The 20,608-nt window shown below is 36.1% G+C and overlaps 1 long non-coding RNA gene across 1 annotated transcript in view; it reads left to right on the forward strand.

Annotated features, from left to right (window-relative positions):
* LOC140684319 (uncharacterized) overlaps positions 1-18,196 on the forward strand; it is a 73,565-nt gene extending 55,369 nt beyond the window's left edge. Inside the window, exon 7 of the long non-coding RNA XR_012056448.1 lies at positions 16,106-18,196. This is a non-coding gene — a long non-coding RNA (uncharacterized lncRNA). The remainder of the gene's footprint in view (positions 1-16,105) is intronic.
* Positions 18,197-20,608: the final 2,412 nt, after the last annotated feature.

Genomic DNA, 20,608 nt, shown 5'->3' on the forward strand with positions numbered 1-20,608 from the left:
GTAATTGGATTTATACCTTCAGGATATTGTCTTTCTCAAAAGCACTTCAATGAATAGCGTGAAATTTTAGGTTTTCAGTAAACCTGCAAGCCTTTTATGAAGACAAAACTTGATGACTGAAAGACATTTTGGCAATGATTTAAAATAGAAATTATATTTTTATTCTGAAATGTCTGGTAATGGTTTACTTTCTAGAAGCACAAGTAGTAACCATAAAACAAGGAAAGATTGATGTGCTATGCATGAACAGAATATTCTTGGATATATTCTCTTTTCTTGTCACAAATGAGACAATATTCCTGAAAACAAAAGTCATCCCTATAAACATAGAACTTAGAGGAAAAGCATTAGTGTTTGAATATTATAAAGGAGGGAGACAGCTGCAACTAAATTAATGATAGGAGGTGAAAAACAACTCCTTTAGAAATTATTTTAGCATGTTATTAGATAACTCATCAAGTACAGGCTTCCTTTAAATAATTAATTATTCCCCAAAATTCTAAAAATTTAGATAGTGGCTTGAATGTCTATTATTTAGGATAGCTGGAAATCTATTTCAGTTTTTGGGGTTTTTGGTTGGTTTTTTTTATGCCTGGGTCTCTTAGATGATTTAAAAATATCTTCCTATTGACATTTCTTGCTTTTTTATATGCTGACACTTCTAACTTCCTAATAACTCTATTCACAAGAACAGCAGCTGGTGCCCGCACTAAATTAGGAAAAAGAATATAAATAATGTTGCATTTTATTTATAATGCATTCTTTTTACAAACTCTTTTAAAATGCATTCTAGTGAGAAGTAGGTGCCTTCCAAAGTGATTTGCAGGATTTTGCAGATTACCAAAATATGTCTAAGGAAAAAAAAAGAAAGAAGGGATGAACAGTTAAATGAATAAATTACAATAGCAGTGGGTTGATAATACTGGTGACAATAGATAAGGAAAAGTGAATCAGGGCCACAATAAACAAAAATAAAATAATTGGAAAAAAATTAAGGAAATGGAAATTTGAGAACAGTATTAAAGGAAATATAAGATGTAGCCTAATGGGAAATAATTAAGGGATTTTGAAATTTTGATGTGTGAAGTCATGCAAGTGACAGAAGAGACTCTACTGCTCAATGGGTGCTCGATAAGCAAAAATTAGCCTTTTCTTGAAGGATCACAAAATGTTAAAAATGGACAATAAAGTTTTTTTAACGATATGATCAAATGCCTCAAAGGCAATTCAGACATTATCAGAAAAACCCCAAAGGAAATAGAATAAAGATATAATGTGATATTACGTGTTGTATCAAGAAAAAACTTTACAATATGCTACTGTTGCTAGACTTCAGGGCTTTAGAAGGACATTTACAAAAAAAATCTCAGGCATTAAACTGGGAATAAAGGTGAAGGTAGAAATGGTAGAAATGGTCATATAAACTCATGGATTTAATGCACAGTATTTCAGAATTCAGAAGAAATAAAAGTCCTTCCAATTTGTTATCTGAAGATAGTGACAGTTAATTTTTGTGAAAAATCATTGTGGTGTCAAAATTATGTCACCTAAGAAGTTCTAGGCCAGAAACAGGCTCCTAAGTCTTCTTTAAAATACACTTTTTAAAAACCAGGGGTGTTGGTCGACAGTGTTCCCATGTGGACAGCAGGCATCCTGGCATCAGCAACACAGCAGGACCAGGGCAGGGATTGTCCCCCTGAACTGGGCACTGGTGAGGCCTCACTTGGAATCCTGTGTTCTGTTCTGGGTCCCTCATTATAAGGACACTGAGGTACTGGAGTGTGTCCAGAGAAGGACAATGGAGCTGGTGAAGGGTCTGGAGCACAAATCTTATGAGAAGCAGCTGAGGGAGCTGGGGGGGTTTAGTCTGGAGAAAAGGCATCTCAGGGGAAACCTTATCACTCTACAAGTGTCTGAAAGGGGGCTGACCAATCGCTTCTACCAAGTAACAATACACAGGAAAACATGAAATGGGCTCAAGTTGAACCAGGGGAGGTTGAGATTGAATATTAGTAAAATCTTCTTCACTGAAAGGGTGGTCAGGAATTGTAACATGCTTCCCAGGGAAGTGACTAAGTCACCACCCATGCAGGTATTTAAAAGACATGTAGATGTGGTGCTTAGACACATGGTTGAGTGGTGGACTTGGCAGTGTTAACTTTATGTTGGGACACAATGAACTTGGAGATATTTTCCAACATAAATAATTCTATATTTCTAAAATCTTATTGGAGTCAGATACTGTGTTGTGCCTATGAAAACAATGAGGGCATAGAAGGGACGTGCAATATTAACATAATCATATAAATGTGTAGCAATAGGTAGCCTACAGACCAGTACAGTGCCAATGCCAAATTTAGGCAGACATCTGGAATAGAGGTACATGCAAAATGTATACTTCAGGGGCTTTTTTTTTTTCTTAAATATATAGGGAGATTATAAAAGAACTTTCTGTAATCAAGAGAAAATAGATGCCATGAACTTATTACATCTTGCCGCCTGTTCTTTCTCCACTCATCAAAAATAGCTATCTCATTTAAAAACCTGGAACTTGTATTTTGCTTTCTCTGAAGGCATTTGTGTTATGGTTTGACACTGGCACAATGCCAGTGCCTTTTATGAAAATGCAATTTTTCAACTGAATGCTGTGAAATGTGATCGAGAACAGAGTAAAGCAGGCTTAAGCTTAATAACAAGAAAAAAACTTTATTAAACTACTACTACTATGCTACTATAAAAGGGGGGGGGGGGGAAGAAGAAAGAAATACACACAATTTAAAATGAAAACTTTTTAAAGCATTCTTCTTTTCACCACTCAACTCTAACAAACTACAGTGAGACACAATCTGGACCCCAATCAGGTTTCTACTTTTCAGATAATCAACACCCAGTCTATTTGCAGGGAGAGAGGAGTTTCTCTTGTGCTACAGACTCCCCAAGAAACACAGCTGCTACACCTTGCGCTTCTATGTTACCACATGGCACCGCCTGGAGAAAAAATTTGCCAGTGGTGACCCTCTCCTTTCTATGCACAGTGCTCTCACCACCAATGCATGGATGGACAGACTGTTTTTAGGATTTTTTTCTTTTCAAGGATGCCCTGCCAAGAGGGGAAAAAACAACAGTTCAGTTTTTTATTTTTGGGACCAACAGTCCCCCCCATTTTCCCCTGGGGCCGAGGATCTACGAACAGAGCTCTTCTTCTCTTCTTCTTCTCTGAAGACAGGGGGCACCACCACAAATCTCCTTAACTTTTCACTGTTTGCTTTATTTTTATTTTTTCTCAGCTGAAGCAGGTCTCTTGGCTCACCAGCATCTTCTTAAAATACAGTTTCTCTTGGAGGAGAAGATCAGTTCAATCTGTGGCTATCAAGAAAAAGTCTAGCTAAACAGCTACTCTATCATCTCTTCTTACTTAGAATTTCTCCTTCCAACATCCCAGGTCCCAGGCTGTCTCTCTTTTTCTTTTTTTCAAACCAAGGAGGAGAAAAATTTCACAAAGCTTTTATTTCTCAGGAAGGGTTAAAAGTCCCGACTCCCAGAGATGGCTCGTTGCCCAGGTTCCAGCTCCCACAGGCGGCTGGGCACCTTGCGGCCCCCCCGCTCTTTTCCTTCCCTGCGGTGAACTGCTGGCAAAAACCACCGCTGTCTCTTTTCTCTCTCTTGAGAGAGAGAGAGAGACTCTGGGGGGAATGGAGACATCTCAGATTTTGTCCACCCTTCTATCTGCAGGGGGCCAACCCGGGTTCCAGTCTCTCCACCCTTGGGCCTACTTCTAAAGGCTACATGGCTTCTCCCCTCCCCCACCCAGCTCGTGGCCGGGCAGGGGAGAGTCTGCACTGACCGCTGACCGGAATTTAAGAGAGCGAGTTCCCCTGGGAATTTTGCTTTTAACTCTTCTGTGTTCTCAGAGGCGTGTCCACTTTCAATTGGTTAATGTCCAAATGGACTTTTTTCTTCCGGAAAAATTTTTTTTCCGTGTCAAACCACGACACTCTACTCTTCGCTTCTGAGAACACAGATTATAAAAATCATTACTAAAATTACATTCAACACACTTCTAGATAAAACAGCATCATATACTAAAACTTCTACCCCAATTTACCTTTCTATCTAACACATGCTTTGCTCTTAATTTTCTTTGATTTCATTTCACAACTTTTATTTTATCATCATTTTATCTTTCGATTTGCCCGCATTCTCCACCAAAAATGTTATGGTTTGACACTGGCACAATGCCAGTGCCTTTTATGAAAATGCAATCTTTCAACTGAATGCTGTGAAATGTGATCGAGAACAGAGTAAAGCAGGCTTAAGCTTAATAACAAGAAAAAAACTTTATTAAACTACTACCACTATGCTACTATAAAAGGGGGGGGGGGGGGGAAGAAGAAAGAAATACACACAATTTAAAATGAAAACTTTTTAAAGCATTCTTCTTTTCACCACTCAACTCTAACAAACTACAGTGAGACACAATCTGGACCCCAATCAGGTTTCTACCTTTCAGATAATCAACACCCAGTCCATCTGCAGGGAGAGAGGAGTCTCTCTTGTGCTACAGACCCCCCAAGAAACACAGCTGCTACACCTTGCGCTTCCATGTCACCACATGGCACCGCCCGGAGAAAAAATTTGCCAGTGGTGACCCTCTCCTTTCTATGCACAGTGCTCTCACCACCAATGCATGGATGGACAGACTGTTTTTAGGATTTTTTTCCTTTCAAGGATGCCCTGCCAAGAGGGGAAAAAACAACAGTTCAGTTTTTTATTTTTGGGACCAACAGTCCCCCCCATTTTCCCCTGGGGCCGAGGATCTACGAACAGAGCTCTTCTTCTCTTCTTCCTCTCTGAAGACAGGGGGCACCACCACAAATCTCCTTAACTTTTCACTGTTTGCTTTATTTTTATTTTTTCTCAGCTGAAGCAGGTCTCTTGGCTCACCAGCATCTTCCTAAAATACAGTCTCTCTTGGAGGAGAAGATCAGTTCAATCTGTGGCTATCAAGAAAAAGTCTAGCTAAACAGCTACTCCATCATCTCTTCTTACTTAGAATTTCTCCTTCCAACATCCCAGGTCCCAGGCTGTCTCTCTTTTTCTTTTTTTCAAACCAAGGAGGAGAAAAATTTCACAAAGCTTTTATTTCTCAAGAAGGGTTAAAAGTCCTGACTCCCAGAAATGGCTCGTTGCCCAGGTTCCAGCTCCCACAAGCGGCTGGGCACCTTGCGGCCCCCCCGCTCTTTTCCTTCCCTGCGGTGAACTGCTGGCAAAAACCACCGCTGTCTCTTTTCTCTCTCTTGAGAGAGAGAGAGAGACTCTGGAGAGAATGAAAACATCTCAGATTTTGTCCACCCTTCTATCTGCAGAGGGCCAACCCGGGTTCCAGTCTCTCCACCCTTGAGCCTACTTCTAAAAGCTACATGGCTTCTCCCCTCCCCCACCCAGCTCGTGGCCGGGCAGGGGAGAGTCTGCACTGACCACTGACCGAAATTTAAAAGAGCGAGTTCCCCTGAGAATTTTGCTTTTAACTCTTCTGTGTTCTCAAAAGCGTGTCCACTTTCAATTAGTTAATGTCCAAATAAACTTTTTTCTTCCAGAAAAATTTTTTTTCCGTGTCAAACCACGACAATTTGGAAACCTCCTTTCTGTAGAGGATTAAATGGATTCAGAGAAGGCAATAATCACAAAATTACTTTGCTACACTGACTCTGGGAAGTTTGCTGACATGGATAGTCACTTTTCTTACACCAAATGTGCTCAGCCCTCAGAATGGTTATAGTGCTGTCCAGTTTGATTTTATTCAGACACAAGTTTATGTTGCGAAGAGACACTTTGAAACAAGAGGATCTATTCCAGATCAAAGCCATATCAAAGAAAAGAGGAAAAGAATAAAGGAAGGATGGGAGGAAGGAAAAAAAAGAAGGAGGGATTATAACTAAATAAAATAATTAATAAAACACTATTCAGGCTGAAATTCTTAGGTAAACTTTCATTTAAAATCCCTTAAACAAATAAATCTTTTAAGGCTTTCAAGTCCTTTAACTTTTCCTGCCCTCTCCATTCTGTTAAATGGTGGCAGATGCTTGACTGTATTTGCTCACTTAAGTGTATTTCTCCCAATCCAACTCTTCAGTTTGCCTTTATTGTAGCCTGAAAGGTTTCTTTTGGGTCTTTTTAATCACATTTTTTTATTCTTACTAGGTCTTGAGATGCACCTTATTATGTTTTCCTCGGTTATTCCATGCACCATTGAAAATTTGCTTTTATAATTGGACTTCTGTTGAACATTCCTATCAAATGACTTCCACACTCAGAAAAAAGGCTGAAATTACTATTACAGTTATTTAAAATTTCAGAGGCCATGAGAAAGGAATAACATCTAGAGGTAATAATGAGAGATTTTCAAGGGTCATTTGTATTTATACATCCAGGAACATTGTTATAATATGAAAAAATAGTTAAAAAAAAATAGAATTTTAACATCGGTAACATAGTTTTAAAGTAAGAGATAAATAGTTTGATGGAAAGCTCTGATAAGATTTATGATGTTTTATTTTGCCCATAAAAAAATTTTGGACTTCAAACTTTGACTTGTATTTTTTCTTCTTCTTTTGTTGTTGTCTCAAGAGATATTTCAAATGTTTTGAAATGATTGTAAATAATCTGTTTATTAGTAAGCATTTATTTGTGTGTTTATTAGTTTTTTTCAGGCCACTTAATGAAAATATACAGTTAATTTCTTTAGCAGTCTTGGAATAAATTACAATGCCATTAAAACTAGAGTGGCAGAATGCACAATTAATGACTTGCAAAGTATGCCAATAAAACCATACTGGAAACATTGGGAAATTAATAAAGCTGTAATGCAATTAGAGTTAAAATTTACATTCTGGATGAAAATCTGTGTCAAACTTAGTGGTTGTGCTGAGCTAATGTATTTATTTCAAGTTGAATTTAAGGGTGGTACCATACTTCATGTATTGAAGGAATTCTTATTGCAGAAAAACTCTTGTCCAATCTAGAGTAAAAAATGACAGCTCTGTAACCTCTTAAAATAATTTTTCAGCTATTCATGTAGAAGGCCACATTTGCCAGCCACTGTGGCATTCTTGAAATGCTGCATTACACACAAAATTTTACAGCAGTTAAATAATTGGCAAAAGAGATGAAAAATATATTTGTATTTATTCAGTATGTTATTGACAAGGAATTACATGAACCCGAATGATAGACTCTCCTGCCATCTTTTTCAATTGTTGCATGTATAGAAACACCAGGTTTTTTTGGGTATATTAAATCAGTTCTGGAGCACTGACACACGAACAAACTTTGCTGGGCATCAACAAAACCAACATATGGTGTCCTTATCTCTGTGCAGAGACAGGGAATAGGTAGTGTTGAAATGCTCAATCAGAAATTTTGTGGGGGTTGTGCCACTATCCCTGTACATGTGGTTGATGTGGTTGAAAATGCAGAAAGAGTTAAATAAACGTAAAAAGGATGATTAATCCGAAAAAAAATTTGGAACTTTAATAGTTAGTCTAAGGCCATTCTATATTCAGTGAAAAAACACACACTTTTAAAAATGTTTTATGCTATCCAGATTGTGAGGATAGATGATTGAGTCATCCTGTAGAGAAGCTTTTCAGTTTTTGTGGAATGTAAAATAATGGTGAACAATTCAGCTAGTCCTGGAACCTAACTTTCACTGGTTTAAGTGATAAGGAAGGAAATAACATCTGTAATTTTAAAGATTTCTAATTCAGCTGAAATTCTAGCCCTGGTTTCCTACTACTTTTTCCTCAAAAAAAAAAAAAAAAAATCAACAGCCTGTATATTTAAATTAAATACATAAACATTAATTCTAATCATGTAGTTATTGGCTATAAATAGTCACTAAGATTTCACTGTAATATGTAGCCTACAGTATGGTATGTGAGTAAAAGATGAATATTTCAGAAACAGTTTACAGGGTGCTACAGAGTTCTACACTTCAAGAGAACATGAGTTATTTGTTCAGCAGATAAGCAGATTTGTCTCAGAATAATACCTCTAAAACGGCCCAAGCGCTTTAGATTTTTATTTAGGGAAGGGTAGACATTTCTTCCCAACTGATAGCAACAGACATGGTGGTAGAAATACAAGGAAACAGAAGGAAGGGAGGAAGGGATGAAGGGAGAGAGGGAGGAAAAAAGGAAGGAAGGAAGGAAGGAAGGAAGGAAGGAAGGAAGGAAGGAAGGAAGGAAGGAAGGAAGGAAGGAAGGAAGGAAGGAAGGAAGGAAGGAAGGAAGGAAGGAAGGAAGGAAGGAAGGAAGGAAGGAAGGAAGGAAGGAAGGAAGGAAGGAAGGAAGGAAGGAAGGAAGGAAGGAAGGAAGGAAGGAAGGAAGGAAGGAAGGAAGGAAGGAAGGAAGGAAGGAAGGAAGGAAATGAAAGAGGACACTTAAGTTCTTTTTTTCTTTTTGTACTAAAAAGTCATGGTGAAAACTAAACTTTTTCATCAGTGTTAATGTTTTTGCATAGTAGAGCTATGGAAGACACAGGATAAATAAAAGTGTTTGAGTAAGTTTCATGCCAGCTATACTTTATTTTGAGCTGAGTGTTTGAAATGGTAAAGAGTTTTTTACCTTGGTCCAAGAATAAGCATAAATTCTTTAGGTGGCTCTTCGCAGCACACATTTATCAATTATGACAAATCATTAGCTTTCATAGAAAATACCAGTGAAATGAAAATGCTCCTTGACTATAGCTGGGAATAAGAAATAACCTGAAGGCATCCTGAGTGTTACATACATCCTGAACTTGTCATTAGGTTGTAATTATCTTTTATTGTGAGACATTATTTGGATCTATCATTCAGATTTTTATAACATCAAATATAATTATTCTTGTTCATAATGCTGTAGGGAAATAATGTGCTAACCTGGACCTCAATAGCAGTTTTGGATGATGCCATTGGAAAAATAGTCATAGTTATCTTGAACAGGTAGGAACACAACACCTATGCAAATACTGCTTCTTCATCAGAGTAAATAAAAGGAACAAAGACGGTTAAGGCCCTGCAGCTACTTCCCTTGCAGATATTCCTGAGTAGGTTTGTATTTTCTGTCAAAAGATTGAGTTTGGTTTTGTTTGCCCAGATTTACTGTGTGATGAATTTCTAGGTAGCACAGCCACAAGCCAGTTGGAAAAAAACTAAACAAAGCATGAGGAAGAAATTAGAAACTAACTACCAGACTATGGTTTCTCTAGTGTTTCAGCTGTGGCCTCACATCCTGCATTGGAAGAAAGATTACAAGTAGGAAGTGAACTAAAAATCAGTCTGTACCAGCTTGTAAGAATCAGTCTTCAAAAGAGTTAGATCCATAAACTTCTAATGTGAAGGAGGAAGAGTAGGTAGGAATGGAAGAAGAAAATGCATAAGTCCTTCACTGTTTGATACAGTCTGGTTTTGAGGAGGAAAGACTAAAACCTGCTGGCTAAGAGAAAAAAAAAAAAAAAAAAAAGAAACCTTGAAACAAGAAAAAGGAAAGCATAAAGCATTCTGGACCAGAAAATTTCAAATTTTCCAGAACAATTTATTTTCTGATTTCAAATCTTGCCATACTTTAATGTACACTGTCCTTTAATGAATCAATTACTTCTTTTGGCTCATTAGTGTCATAAAGAGCATTAAGTTGACAGATACTCTAGCTCAGAAGTTTATACAGTGTCAAGCTTGTACTCCTCTTCCTTGTGGAGCAAGATATAGCTGTCCTTCATGATCTCTGAAAGTGAGAAAAGTCATTGCTGGGATGTCACCAGCTTTTAACAGGCTTTCCAAACCCTTAGGCAATGAAGTCATCTATATTTCACCAAAAACAGTAGTATATTTGCAGTCCCTTTAAGGTGATTCTGCAATCTAGGAATGCATCAAGAGTTATATGGTGTATTTAATAGCTTATTATTTGTCTATTATTTTGAAGATACCTCACCATTTTTCTTGTTCACTGTTTCTTCTGAAAAAAAATCTTACTCTGTGAGAATGGATGCAATTACACTCTCATCAGGAAATAGACTGGAATAGCTTCAAAATGCTGCTTCCTTGACATTGAGAGTAAGTTTTCATTTTCATATGTAAAAGTTTTCGTTTTCATATTTTATAGACAAGTAACCTGTGAATAAAACAGAACAAGTACTATTTATATTATACATTAAATTCTTTGAACATTATCCCTTAAGTAATGAAAATTCAATGAGTTTACATAAAAGAGAGATTTAAGAACAATACTTTTTTCTTTTCTTTTTAACTGAGGACCTAACAAGTTACCAAATAGCTGTGGTGCTTAAGTAGTAAAAGAGGATTAAGAAGTTCTAGAAAAGATGAAACAATATTTTAAGCAGAGCCAGGTTAATACAAATTTCACATTACAAGGCACTGATTAAGACCATGTTCACAATGCCACATACAGTTCTGGTCACCTGTTTTCAAGAAAGATTACCATAATAAAGGAATAGGTGTAAGAAACAGCTGTTATGGTAATTAGGGGAATGCAATATTTGTCTGTGCAAGAGAGGTTTAGAACTTGGCTTACACAGCCTCAGCTAGAAAAAAATGGTAACAAATTTGAGGTTGACTTATTCATTCAGATGTGAAGGGGTAGATTTGAAGGAAGGAATAGAACTACTTAAACCTAAAAGTCAGTACAGATACCTGACCAAAGCAAAGTATATGAGAGGCCCAGGTATAGAGTTAGAATTGGAAATTAGAAGATCTCTAACCATCTGGAACTTCAAAGGTCTTTCAAACTTGACTTGAAAAAAGATAAAAGATGTTTTAAGATTCAAGTGTTGCAGGAGTAAATTGATTTTATGTTCATTTTCACTGAATATGTGATACTAGTGGCTACATTGGCTATTATGGAGGTTCACGTTTAAGACACAAAGGACTGGATTGATGTTTGTGATTTGTTCTGTATTAATCTAATCCAAATGGGGTGGGGAGGAGGGGGCAGCTGTACTGGTTTAGCAAATTCTCATTTACTATTGACATGGAAATGATGACCATGAAAATTTCTGCAGTCTTTCTGTGGGACAGCATAACTACCACACTTGGTGTTTTATGGTGGTTTACATTTGTTAGATTTACTTTAGTAAGCTTACTGGAAAATGTTGATTATGAGTCCTATGGGGGTGCAGATATTCTGGACAACCTATAACTACTCAATGGTTGGCTACAATTATAGGACTGCAACAAAAAATAATTGAACATATCCAATACTATTTCCCATGATCTTTCCCTCTTCTAACCTTCATAGGAGAAACTGATGCTGAGTCTTACAATCCCCAAGTACTAATTTATTAAATTTTTACTTCTTGGCCAATACCTGATTCAACACTACAATACTGCCATTAAAAATATTAAACAAATGTTATGTCAAGTGATTTGCTACACAAACAGGGTTTTTCCTGTGGTATTTTCTGCTACCAAAATTACACACAGTCATTTTATTCTGTAACAGTTTCAAAAGTATTGTATTAAGAATTGCTTTATGAATTATGTAATTTCTTTTATATTGGTAGACTTAATATTGGTTTTTTTAAATGAAGGGAAATACAGAATTTAGTTCTTTGTTGACCCCACTAATTTTCATAACATTTGTGACTAAACTCTGCAATTTGAATAAATGGCTTCCTAATATTGTGGTGCTTTTCTGAAAGTGTGGAGGCAGAAAGGTTTTCTCTATATACAGACAAAGAGCTATATTGGAATGCCTGAGGAACTTATTTGATTTCACTATTTCACTGTTTAGCAATTGTGGTAGAAATATGTAGTTTTAAAGCAGATAATATGGTTATCAGGTGGTGATACTGTGGCAGTTTAAATGAGAAATATAATGAATATTTTACTTCAAAGTTAATGTCACAGAACTTCTCACAGATTTAAAAGAATTGTTCTGAAACAGGATCTTAAAATGTAGATTTTGTGACTCATAAAAATAATTCTAACTATAAAAAAACTTATAAGACACTCATGGTTTAACCCCACCCCATAACTGAGAACCACACAGCTGCTCGCTTACTTCCAAGAAGACCAGAGTGGAGGAATGAGACATTGCTGGGACCCTCAGATAGGTGATATGCTTACACCCAATCCCTGTCACTCTCTCTCTGTCTTCCCATCACAAACTTCTTTCTCTATCTCTTTCTCTTTTTCTTTTCTCAATCTTTCTCTATGCCTCTTTTACTGTAAATAAAATACGTCAATTTTATGGCACCACCATCTAACCTCATTTGGTTTTAATCTCATTTTTGGGTATATTTTGAACCTTCAAAGTTCTTTCCAGTTTATACACAGAGACTTAGCTTACTTTGCTTTTCTGGGTTTAAACCAGATTGTAACATTGTAGAAGACAATCAGAAGAGTAGAAGTAAAAAAATCTCATGGGTTGAGATAAGGACAGTTTAATAGATAAAGCAAAAGTCATGCACAGAAGCAAAGCAATACAAGGAATTCATTCACCACTTCCCAGATTCTGTCCTAATAAGAGAAAATGAACTGAATAAATGTGTGTCTGAGCTATTTTACTTCTTGGCACTTCAACTTAAATCTGTCTCTGTAAAATTGTTTGTTTAGAGCTCTGATGACCATTTTGGTAACCGTTCCAGATTCTTATGCCATTCTCAGATTCTTTGTTTTATTTCTTTTTTTTTTTCCTTTTCACCTAATTAAACTCTTTTGGATACTGCTTGCATTATGGCTGTAGGAGTACAGAAGTCTGTACTCCATCAGGTCCTTGTAAAAATAATTAAACAACAGGTTTGTAGTGAATAGCTTTAAGAATACCAGCTTCTCAGCCACCAGTTTAAATCACTCACCTTCACAAATTTGCAATGAAATACTGTCTGGAACAGGCCTGGGAAGAAAAACCAGTAGCTAGCTAAACAGTTTCACCAGCCAGCCTGATACCATAAAGTTATGAAGAAAATACAATGTGGTGTAATTTTTCTGAGATGAATGTCAGCAAGCAGTTGTTATTACCAGTGATAACCACTTGTCAAAATTATGAAACACAGCCACGCAGAGAAAGCAACACAAATTAATTCCTCAGTTTGGAAGATGTACCATTCCTGGTGCTCTCCTCTGAGTCTCCAGAGGTACTAGAAATCATAACACATGACAGACTGTGTGCATGTGAGGTGTCATGACCAGTGTTATGAGACAATGCAGGGGCTCCCTCAAGAAGGGTTGATTAAGGCTGTGTATGGAGGGCGTGGGGATACATTTCCCTTGGTTGCACGGCAATGCTTCTTTTTTTTCCTACACACCTAGTTTATACCAGCAGAGGGTTTAGAGATGTCTTTTGAACCACCTTGATGGCTGCTTTAAATTTTCCCTTTCAAAAAGGTAAAATGATGTTGATAAGAGAGTAATATCCTTCAACAACAGATTTGACAGACAGTCAATACTCGAAAGTAGAAACATTATCCCTCTAGTAACCCATTAATCTTCATCCATATCCCATAATGAAAACTAAAGCAACTACCTTCAGTGTGAGGCACCTAAATAATAAAATTAAAGGTTTTCCTGGTGAAACCATAAGTTAAGAGAACCTGTTCTGGCAAAAGAATGATAAAGTCATTAGAATTAGCAAGTCATCAGAATCAGCAAATGGGCAGAATATCCTAAAAAATTCATGCCAATTTTATCCAAGAGTTTGTGTTAAATACCTAGATCAACCCATCAAAATAAGATACAGTAGTCATAGTAATAGATAATTGAAACTAGGCATTTAAAAGTGAGTTTTAAAAATAATAAAACAACAACCCCCCCCCCCCCCCCCAACTATGTAATTGTGCATTACATAGACTCTGCTAGACTGCAGGTCTTCAGGGGAAGAGTTGTTTTGGAGTATCCATTAGAGGACAGCTGCACCTTTTGTCTCTCTTTTTTTTTTTTTTTTTTTTCCTATTGCAGATTTTACTCACCTGTTTCCTTTCTCATAGTTGTTTTGATTCTTCTATCTAGTTTGTACTCCTGGTGTTCTAATCTCTAAGGCAGAGCTCTATTCCTCCAGCTGGTGTTAGCAGCATCAGGCCATGTGCAGCAATTCCAGTTACTTTGGAGTTATCTCCAGGGAGGAAAGGACTACTACACTGTGCTCTGTAAGATTCAAAGTGCACGTGTCACCAATAACCTGAACAGTCCAGAAAGAATAGTTACAAACCTGTGGGTCTCAGATTCAGTCAAAGAAAGAAATTGAGAGTTTCTAGCCAGGCAGAAGCCTGGGAAAGAGCTGGGAAAGAATGTAAATAATTCTTTATCTCTCTTGTTCTCACACTGTTTATAGTTAAGTTCTATCACTGTGCGTCAAGCACTCTGAACCAATGTTGTAGGTTGTTTTCACTTTAGGGCCAATGGATTTAACCTTTGCGAAGCTCTGTATAAAAGAGCAGTGTATTTTGAATAAATCGAAGTTTCACTGTCACAGCCTTCTGAATCAGAGTCTTCTCATTCCTGTCCTGCCTCGACAGAGACACAAACCCTCAGCCTGGAGGACATTTTCAGTTACAATTTGCAATCTTGAATCACAGACTGCTATTGGTTTTATTATCAGAGCTAGAAGAAATGAAAGGATTATATCCCTTGGAATGAGTTTCTTTCTGACGTATATTTTATAAGAAAGAGGGAAATATAATGCAAATGTAAAAAGATGAGTGTTTTTTTTCTCTCAATTTTCTTTTTAACATTTAAATTGTTTCCAAGAAACTAGTAAATAATTTAAATTTATGCAATATTTAATTTTCTAGTTCAGTCAGCTATATAACTAAAGGTGCAGAACATCACAATTAGTCTCATATTAGGATATTTTTTTTTAATTTCCATAATATAAATCTTCCAGTAAGGAAATTTTGCTTTTTTATATATATTTTTATTCCCCCCTCACTCTTTCTTATTGCCTTCGTTTCTCAGTCTCTCACCCTCTCTCTTTCTCCTTCCCTTTCTTTCCCACAAAGAAAGCAGCTGAGGAAGTCGTGACTCGGAACCTTTTTAGAAATCCAATCTTTGACCCTGTTAAAGGTCCCTATTGAGTTTTTGTTGAACTCCTTAATTGCCTAGTAGCTTATGAAATCACTGACTGAGTTTTTGTGAATAATGCATACATAACTGAATTCTTTAAAGCTTTTCTTTCTTGGTGATTAAGCCTTTTTCTCCCTTGAATGTCACTGCAGGGGAGTAAACTTCAAGTGAGAACATGCTTTTTTTTTTGACTTTTCTTAAATGTACCTTCTGAGTAAAATAAAGATTAGCTTTTTTAGCTGACTTCACAAAAATTATACCTATTCATTTCATAAATCCCAACTTCATGATCAAAATGAAGTCAAGCCAGTCCTCCCTTAGGCATGGATTATTATTTCAGTCATCTCTTTTATGCTATTATTAATAATAATTAATTTTTATTGTAAAACTCGGGGCTGCTACACCTCCTGTAACTAATAACAAAAACAATCTAGAAGTGTAATATCAAAAAAACTTACAGAGCAGTTTGTACTTGACACGTTTGGGGAGCAAGAAGAACAGTGAGTAGCCACACTGGCAGACAATTGTTTTGAAATATATTAAGTTCCCTGCTCTTTGGAAACCTGGCCTGAGGAATGACAGATATGAATGCTTTGGATTTCAACATATTTTCCTTTTTGCCTCCTAGTATAGCTGAGACCAGCTTGATTTTTTTTTTCCTCTATCCACTGGATTACATTATTGCTCCCTGTGCCACTTCATGAAATCAATAATTTAACAGGAGAATCTAGATAAGAAACTAACTTACATTTTAGGAACAGAAGGAGATGGAAACCAGGAAAAATGGAAACTAAACAAAGAAAATAACATTTCCATGGTATGTTCAAAAATAAGCAGATTCTGTGTTGGACAATATGGGAAATATGAGATATCTGGATTACCATGCCATGCACAAAAATAGAGGTTGTGGGCTAAAAACATGCAAAAATTGTGAAGATATGAACAGTCACGTGGTTCAGAATGAAACATGTTTATTTGTCTGCAAATATCCCAGTTAGGCCATGGTTTATTGATGTCATATTTCCAGCTTGCTTTGTTGTTTTTCAGGCTATTTTTTTTCCACCAGGAACTTCTCATCTGTGATGTGTATTAAGTGCACTGTCGAGTATACTGAGCTAACTTCAAAGATGTGTTGCACTTAAAATCGACCTGAGCTGACCTGGTTGATCTGGAAGGACTGAGAGCTGTCCAGGTCCATCTTGCATGGGCATGATCATTGAGAGCACTGTGTGTCTACAGAGTTATATTTGCAGCACAAAAAGCACAAAATCCAGGAATTTAACATCAGATTCTGCAATATATCACTCTCATTTAAAATTTATTAAATATCAAAGTTTATGGAAAGTATGATTGTTAAATGCAAGCAACATGGAAGAAACGTGAAGAATGGGAAAAAAAAAACCTGCTTGAAATGCAGACTAAAAATAAATCTCTGCCACTAAATTTTTGTCCATAGCATACTATATGTTTTTTCTTACTGTTTGAGGTTATCTTTTTTCTTCCTTACATTTTTTTTAACAAGTAAAATTGAAGAACATTAGTACTGGAAATTAATTTAGTAATGCAGCTAGGAATCTTTACACAAAGCATGATTAATTTCATTAATGTCTTAATAAATTAGAAGAGTCCCCAATGAAACTTTGACCTTGGAGTAAAATCTATGTCTAAATGCCACTGAAGTGGTCAAGTGCTTCCATCTGTGCCTGCCCACAGCTTGGCAAAGAGGAGCCAGAATGCTGGTGTTGTATTACACAACTGGAATAAAGTGGGAGAAGCAGCTCAGAACAGAAATGTTGACCCCAGTCTTCCATGAGCTCTCTGGGCTGACACCAGCATCCTTCTTCATCCATTTATACTCCTCCATCTCCTGAAACAGCAGCTTCTCTGATGGGGCTGCTGATGTGGAGTGGGAAGGCTGTGGATTCGTGAATGGACTGTGCTGTCAAAGGCATCACAGTTTCATGTGCTTGTTCCTCTCAGTGTATGGAAATGCTAAAATTAGAATTTAGTTATTCTCAGCTCTGCTGCATGAGGAGTGTGGGATGATCTTAATTTTGGAGCAGGTTGAGCAAAGCAATTTGATTTTATTTGTCCCTACAAAGTAAATTACACTTACTCTTTCAACAAGTTATACTGGCACATAGTGGAAAAAATGCATGTGTTATAGACAGATAGGGATAAAATTTAAGGTAAAAAGGATGGAACTGCTGCAGGAAAATCAAATTGCAGTTAGCACTATTCAGCAGCAGGCATCAGGTAGATCCTGAAAGACCCTTTCTCCAACACAAGTAGAATCTGAAATAGATAATATAATACAGTTTAATTTACAGGCTCCACTGGAGCTTTTGTGAAAAGTTGTGTTGTACTGCTATAAAACCAATGTTACCAAAGACTTCTGCAATTATTAATGGATAATAAAACAGTAGAAAAATATTATGAATAAAAATTGAAATACCAGAAATAAAATATCATTCAAAAATACAACAGAATAACAGTTAGAAGGAAATGAAATAGGCCTTTCCAAAATGGACAATGAAAACATAGGAAGGGATAATATTGATGTGAAGGGCAGATTGTAGATTGTTTCCTCAGTCTACTACTCTGCCCCTGAAGCTTTATTTTAGGTTATCATCCAGCGCAGATTCTCTTTGTTTCTATATGTATCTATGCAATATCCATAAATGTAAAACCAGTTCCCTCTACAAGGATTTCTTCTTAAAGTTGTATGTGTCTATTTCTGCTTTGTGATGTGGGACAAAATGAGGGTCCAAACAGTATTTGATTGCCTAACTCCTATTGTTACAAATCTCTAGGGTCTGCAATCATGTTCTTGCATGAATATCTGGACTGAGATTACACTTGTTGTATCTCAGATTGAAGATTTATAATAGAAGACATGACTGCTCTCCAAAAAAGTAGACATTGGAAAATTTTGATTTTATAAGTAATTTATTAATTTATCCCTATGTGTTATGTGTCATTGAATTTCCATGCAGAATTTCCTGATAATATCACAAACCTTGAATGTGTTTTTTCCCATTATTAAGTTGTTACTACCATGCTAACTTGATCACAGGTAAACTATTTGATTTTAGTGGTTTATTTGATTGTAATCAGGATTCTTGCTGGAAAGTGACTTTATAGGCAATAAATTCAGGTTATAAAAAATTCTCTTCCCTTTTTTTTTTTTTTTTTTTTTTTTTTCTGGCTTTTGGTAGCAAATAAGTTATTTTAAAGGTCACCCTTGTAAGTGTGGTAAGGCCGATCTCAGACTACAAATCTAAAACATTATTTGGAGTATCCATGAATGTCTAAAATGTTTTAGGGAATGTTATCTTAGCTGCTTCATTATTTTTCACTCCTGATGATGTTATTGTGGACAGTTATTATAGGCTGGGCATAACATGAGGGGAAAGAAATTTCTGAAGACACTCCATTTGCAATCTGTGTAAGGTTTCTTCTTTGCTCTTCAGGAATCAGAAGAAAGTTGATTTCTTGAGCAATATTGCTTCCATCCTTTCTTGCTAAAGAACACAGTGAACAACATCCAGCTGTCTCTCATTGTTAATTTGAGGCAGAGGTGCATGAGAAAAGCTCAATACAGAGCTTTACAGAGTTTTACAGAACATGTTCCCATACATTCAGTATAAATGATAGATTTAAAAAAAAGTTTTATCTCTTCAAACTTAAGCACTTGCAAAAAAGCAGCAACAAAGAAAACAAAATAAAACTATCTCTGAATAGCTACAGGAAAGACAAAGTCTTTAACATACAGGCTTAATTTGTGCACTACAGACACTATCCTGCTCACAGCTTAACTGAGAATGCATCCAAAAGCAGTTTCAATATGGTTAATTTACCAAATTTCATCTTAGTAAGAAATAAAGATGTTTTTCTTTTTGGTGTCAGTGGTATATATGAAAGCAGATATGATCCATATTAAAATGGTAAACCTCTTCTATAAGATCTGAAACCGTTCTGTTCAACTCTTCTGTGGTAAGATTTCAGGTGTCATGGAAAGCTATTAAGTCTATTAAATTGAAGAACCTAGACATTCTAAAAGATACAATTTTATTCAGTATCAAGACAATGTCTCAAACATCTCAGTCCTTTTTCTCATCAGAGACAAAATATGTTTGCATTGATATGCTTCCTCTTTTGTTTTTCCTGATTCACATAAACACTTATAAATCTAATCCTGTCAAAATCTTAATGTAAAATACAGTATACTACATAGACTCAAAATTATTTGTCATTGTTAAATGTGAATTTCTCTCCATTCAAGTTTCAAGTTTGCTGGGAAAGGTTTGGATTTTCTTTCTTTCTTTTTTTTTAATAATGAACACTGTCATTTTGAATGAATGGAAATAGATAATCATAGATTAATAGATTTAAACAACTGTCTCATCACCATAACCACATAAATTCAGCAGGATTTTTCTCTCAGGGTACATCTCCACAAATATCAACTTTTTAACAAGTTTAGAAACAGGCTGAAGTAAACTTATGCCCCAGATCTTGATGGAGATGCATGAGGAAAGTCCAGTTGAAATTTCTGAATTGGATCCTCCATAACAGATGTTTATGGAGGAAGATTATCTGTCATATCAACTAAAATATTAGGCATGAAGTGTAAGTGCTTCTTCACTTCATGAAAATTTAAATTGTGATGTTTTTTGCCCTGTTCAGCTGTAGTGGCTATCTACCATAATAAACCAAAGTAATAAAAAATAGATGTGTCATAAAATTATATTAGCACTACAGCCCCAGAATACAGTGAAGATTTGTGCACTACATCCAAAACTTTACACTTTTCATTCTTTTTTTTTTTTTAATTATACAACTGCACTTGATCCTACATGGGATGGGCTCAGGCAATATCACATGAACATAAGAAGCCAAACTATCTATGAAAACTTGTTTTCCACTGAGGTATGGTTAGTTTCTTTGCTGCTTCAAATAGACTATATAGTTTTGTAACAGATTCAATATTTCAAGTAAAATGTTAGATAAATAACCAACATTCATTAATTGCAATTCATAGAATCACAGAATCACTGCATGTGATTTTTTGAATGCTCTTTTGTAAATTTTTTTTTTTTTTTTTTGGTGGGGAAGGGGAGTAGGAGATAGCGATGTCAGGTAATAGTGATCTATGTTTTACAGTATTTCCCCAGCTGTGAGTCTACTGTCATGAATAATGAAATATGCCCAGTGGTTCATTACCTCTGTGATCTGACTCAGATTTCCATAGCCCTTGGCATCCTAATGCAAATGGTTAATTCTTTAAGCTTTGTAGTTCAATTCATCCCTCTGTTATTTTTTAAAACAGTTTGTCTTCTGTTTATACAACATGGAAATGAATTTTAATTGCCTCACATAAATTCATGACAGAGTACTTTATCTTCTTTTTTTTTTAGCCTTAACAGCAGTGTTCAAGCTTACATTGCAAAGATTTTTCATTTAAAACTCTTTTAGACTAGAGTATATTTGGCTGGCTGGCTTTCCTCCAGTAAATGGAAAGAGGAAAAAAGGAAAAGGCTCCTTGTC

This window comes from Taeniopygia guttata, chromosome 5 (genome assembly GCF_048771995.1).
Source record: "Taeniopygia guttata chromosome 5, bTaeGut7.mat, whole genome shotgun sequence".
NCBI classification, from domain to species: Eukaryota; Metazoa; Chordata; class Aves; order Passeriformes; family Estrildidae; genus Taeniopygia; species Taeniopygia guttata.